The sequence below is a fragment of the Crinia signifera genome, chromosome 5 (assembly GCF_055691185.1).
Source record: "Crinia signifera chromosome 5, ASM5569118v1, whole genome shotgun sequence".
Classification (NCBI taxonomy): Eukaryota; Metazoa; Chordata; class Amphibia; order Anura; family Myobatrachidae; genus Crinia; species Crinia signifera.
Window position 1 is genome coordinate 84,141,427 of NC_139221.1, and position 6,000 is coordinate 84,147,426.

The window sequence follows — 6,000 nt, forward strand, 5'->3', positions numbered from 1 at the left end:
ATAGCGACGGTCGATTTAAATACCCCCAATGTCTGTAAGTAGATCCAAAAATCATACCCAAAGGAGCCACCTCCAATCAGACCTCTGTTTGTCTGCTGACTCTGCACAAGGAAGAGAGAAACACACTATGCCTGCTGCAGGTTTAGTAGTCCTGGGGAGGAATGCTTAAATATATGCATCTACTAATTAATAAAGTATGCGTCTATAGGGCAACTACAACTGAACAGGTTGTTGCCAACTTCATTCAAGTACTGTACATATGTGAAGGTGGTGTCTTAGAAGCTCCACAGCCGTGACACCTATATAGTACAAAAAGGGTGTATTCTTCATATGCATCTTTCATTTTGTGATTGGCAGACTTCGTGGCACCCTCCAGATACTGGTGACCTAGGCATATATGTATCTGTGTGTGTGTTTGTATAATGACCCCTGGCGGGGTTGTGTTGCCTGATGCAGCCGAAAGAAAATGACTAATATACAGGTTTGTGAGGAACGGCACTCGCAGGGCTTATCAGCAAAATTAATAAATGTCTGATCGACATTTTGGTTTATTTAAACTGATTTCAAGATGCCAACAAGGGGCATAAACAAACAAACATATATACCTGTGCAGGGAATTGCCCACCGGGTCCGTTGCCGGCGTCTTCCAGGACCGCCCATGGTCAGGCGCCGGCGCTGACGTCACGTGTGTTCAACGAGCGCACTCCCGCACTTCCCGGAGAGTGGAGGGCGGGTGTTCATCACCTAGCAACCACCTGGCAACCATAAACAAAAGTGTATGAAGTAAAACAAAACAGTGTTACATACAACACAGCCGGGCATACAGGACATAACATCACTCACTAATATGCAAAGCAAAATAAATGCAAATGGTTATTACATATGAGCATAACATTCACAATCTGAAGTATTAGGTGAGAGCAACGAGAATCCACAGCAGTGCAGCTTATGAAATTAATATCAAAGGAAGGGGGTACTCATTTTACAGGAAACATCTTAGGTAAATATTTTCATTAAGACATTAAGATATATATATAAAATATAGCTATATAGCAAACACCGGAGACGACACTCAGCTAAATAAATCAGTCAGATGTGGTAGCTATATGGATCAACGTTTCGAAGCACATTTATTAAGGCTTCTTCAGGACACACAGTGTGTACTGAAGAAGAAGCCTTAATAAACATGCTTTGAAGCGTTGATCCATATAGCTACCGCATCTGACTGATTTATTTTGCTGAGTGCCACCTCCGGTGTTTGCTGTTGTTGGACTCCAGGCCTGGAGTACCTAGGAGGGCACCAGAAGAGTTGATTGTGGCTGAGGAGTACTATCTTTATTACATCAGCATATCCAAACAGTGGTCACATTTCATCCACGACATTTCATCCACGAATGGTCTTTATCAAGACAGCACAGCTTGGGTCACAGAAACATTTATGGGCACATCTCACACTCGCATGTAAGCATACACGTGAGCATTGATATTCTGTCTGTTACACAAGGTAAACCTATAGACCAGTGGTCTCCAACCTTTTTTGGAGTGTGGCTACTCGCGGCAAAATAAAAGAGCTACTAACATTAAAAAAAAAACAGTGCCTAATAAACAAATAATGCCCTTTACACATTATGCCACACACTGTAATACCCCTGACACATTATTTATGCCACATACTGTAATGCATGCGCGTGCCATAAAATGAGTGTAGCCACATGGGGTGCTTGTAATGAAAATGGGGGTGTGATACACATATGACCCCAATAGTGCAGTCAGTGATGCCCATTATACATATGCCCCACACCTTGATGCTCATTATACATATATGCCCCACACATGATGCCCATTATACATATGCCCCACACTGTGATGCCCCATTATACATATGCCCCACACTGTGATGCTCCATTATACATATGCCCCACACCGTGATGCTCCATTATACATATGCCACGCACCATGATGCTCCATTATACATATGCCCCACACCTTGATGCTCATTATACATATGCCCCACACATGATGCCCATTATACATATGCCACACACATGATGCCCATTATATATATGCCCCACACCATGATGCTCATTATACATATCCCCCACACATGATGCCCATTATACATATGCCCCACACATGATGCTCATTATACATATGCCACACATATGATGCCCATTATACATATGTCCCACACCGTGATGCTCCATTATACATATGCCACACACATGATGCTCATTATACATATGCCCCACACCGTGATACTCCTGTCACGACCACCATGGCTGCTACCCGGTTCCCCTGTGCTGTGCCTAGCCCTAAGACCTTTATCAGCGTGTCTCCTGCCCTAGCGCTCACCTCCGCTGCTGTGCTCCATGCTGGTGGTGTGCATGCTCTTGCGCTGTCACCGTCAGGTGACAGTGGTGGTGTGTATTCCGGTGCCATGCGGGGTCCGGGTGGCGTGAGACATGAGCTGCCATGATGGGTCTGTGTCTGGTCAGGCCTCTGGCTTGAAACGCCGGCAGCAGCGCATCCGCGCACAATCACCGCTGGCTGGTTTCTGTCGCCTCCTCTGGCAGCGGCCATCTTTTGGGATCCAACTACCTATACTGCGCGGCTCCACTCAGTGCTGTCAAACAGCAACCAATCAGCGCGCAGCTCACCCTTCAAATACTGACTTGCCGGGCAAGACCGGCAGTCAGTACAATGATGTCGATCCACACACATCATTGAGCTCTCCTGGCTGTTTGTAGCATTCACTACAGTTCCTGCGCCTCCGGTGAAGTTATTCCTTTTCCTGCTGATCGTCTCACTGCATACCTCACCATCACGGAACCTGCTGCCGCCTATACGGACTGGACAAGGTTAGCTCCCCAAAGGGGTATTATCTTTATCCTTATTCCTGATGGTCATTCTCCGTGGTCAATATTGGTTCTGCAGCTATGATCCTACTCAGCAAGATCATTTGGACTCCACCACCCAATCCTTATTCATTTCTTCAAATCTTCATCCAATCTTCGTCCAATCTTCATCCAATCATCCAACCCTAATCCAATCATCCAATTCTTCAACCAATTATCCAATTCTTCATTCAATCATCCAACCCTAATCCAACCATCCAATTCTTCAACCAGTTATCCAATTCTTCATTCAATCATCCAACCCTAATCCAACCATCCAATTCTTCAACCAGTTATACATTTCTTCATTCAATTATCCAACCCTAATCCAATCATCCAATTCTTTAACCAATCATCCAATACTTCTTCCCAATTATCAAGCATTTTCAATCTCTTCAATAAAGTATTATATGTTATTGACTTTATCATCTCAAGAATTACAGTATTACTATTGTGTCATTATTCATAACCTGTATCGCAGAATCTTCATTAAATAAGGTTTATTTTATCTCATTGCTTCACTCCCTTCTGTTGTTAATGCAACAACCTTATATCAAAGCACCCAGCCTCCGTTACACTCCAGCTGGAGCTTCTCAAAAAGTGACAGCTCCATTATACATATGCCCCACACCTTGATGCCCATTATACATACTGTATGCCTCACACATGATGCCCATTATACATATGCCCCACACCATGATGCTGATTATACATTTGCCCCACACATGATGCCCATTATACACATGCCCCGCAGTGCCCACACAAAGCAGATGTTCACTGCACAAATAGCCAGCGCACATACACAGTTTAAAAAAAAAAAGTAAAAGTTTACCCGATCCAGGAGGCCCAATTGGAGCAGCGGCGGTGACAAATGATCACAGGATGAAGCGAGGGAGATGGCGCAAAATCTCCCGCTGGGGAAGTCACCTCACTCAGCAAGAGAGTGACGCCCTGCCACCAAGCGAGGAAACGCTACACAACAGCGGAGCGGCAGGAGGTCACTGCCGTCAAGTGAGGACCCACAACGCGTCGGAGCTACCAATGAACACCCGGCGAGCGACCCATCGCTCGCGAGTGACGGGTTGGCGAACCCGGGCTTAGAGAATCTGGCCCTTTGAGTGGGTCAGGTAGGCAAGCGTGACCTGTTGATACTTGCTTTATTGTTACACCCACCCAGACAATATTTCCGTTAGCACTGATCCACCCCAGCAGTTAGCAGTGTGTTCTTACATGCTTTGTCATTTTGTAGTAGATAAATCTCTTCTGGTTGTGGCCAGAAGTTTTTTGGAACAAAGTTATGTAGACTGCTGGAATAAACATGTAACTGGTACTCTGCACTCATCGCTTGCTCACACACAGTATATGGTGAGGTCATAGGAACGGTTTCCCTCGGACAACTCCATACACCTATTGTATTTGTAAGTGACACTGTGCTTTGACTATTCTGTTGTCAGATATTCCATTCTCCGCTATTTTATTGTGTAATGTTTCCTGTTTTGTACATTATTTTTGTATCCAATTATTTTAGGGGCTGTTAATGGGCCTTATTCTAGTTCACTCTTTCCTACAAAATCCTTCTTAGATGGAAAAACCATGTGCACTGCAGGTGGGGCAGATGTTACTTGTGCAGAGAGAATTAGATTTGGGTGGGGTTTTACTTCAAAGTGAGATCTATACTGCAGTGTGAAAATAAAGCAGCCATTATTTACCCTGCACAGAAACAAAATAACTCACCCAAATCTAATTCTCTCTGCACATGTTACATCTGCCCCCCTGCAGTGCACATGGTTTTGTCCACCTAAGAAAGATTTTGTCAGAAAGAGTGAACTAGAATAAGGCCCAATATGAGACCATGTGTTCTTTTTACAGCGGGCACTTCTTGAGAGTATGAATCACAGAGAAGGGAACAGTTGAACAATGAGACAGGGCCTGATTCAGCGTGGGTCCTATATACTAAGCTGCTCGATCCTGCCTTCATTTGTGATTACTAAACTGTGATTTCTCCTGATTCTACTGTATCGGGCCTAGAAATTGAGTGAAACCTGGTTAAATCGCATGCGTTTGCCATCGGATCCGAGGCGCAATCCTGTGTGTGTCAAATTGGAGTTGGACATGCTGCGTGTCTGACCTCCAACTCGGATAACCTACCGGCAGTGCGGAATGGGAATGCATACAATATATCATATGCAAAAGGACCACATAAGATATATCATATGTGATCCTGTCGCCTGAGAAGCTCCCGTGCCATTCATGGGGCATCACATGTTGCATAGTGTATTTGGAGGGGGTGGGGGGGGGGGGCTGATGACGTCAGCAGTGGCCTCCTCCCCATTCTCCCCATGACCTCATCGCTGAGTAAGTTTAGAATTACTTGGTGTTTGCGAGCAAGGGGGGAATCTTTCAGTGGTGAGTGATTTTCCCTCTGCATTCGCAGCTGTGCACCGGGGCGGGGCAACAGGGCAGCGTTTCCTGCTCCTTGGGCTGGGAGTATTTGCAGGTCTGAATCGAGATCATTGTGCTTAAATAGGGCATTTAGTTCTAGTTCCCAAACTCATGCACAAACCACATTCTCTGTTTTACTTATTTCTCCAATCTAAATTAAGCAAACAACTTGCAATGAGGCAGTAAAATATTATAAATATAATTATGCAATAAAATAATCATTGCCATTTCTAAGTTTACTCACACAATAAAATATAGTTGAAAAAAAGAAATAGGAACAAGTACAAATCATGTTTCATGTGTCAAAAAGCTTGGTAGCAACACAGAATTATGTCTACTCCTTTAAAGCAGAATAATTTGGGCTGAATATAAATTCTTTGTTATCGTCCTCAGAAAGCCTGGAATACACCATATTTTATTCTAACAGTGTTAATTCCAGATCATGTTAGAATCCTTGATTGCTTCCAGAAACAAGAATCAAGTCTGGCCCTTCCAGAACTCTGTGAGAGAAGCGTGCTAATCGAGACCAGCGCTCATGTCGCACACCCTCCCTAAAATGCCTGGGCACGCCTTCATTTTTCCGGGCACTCCAAGAAAACGTCAGATGTCCACCCACAAATATCTTCCTGTCTGTTAAATTGCGAAAGGGATTACGAGTAGATGT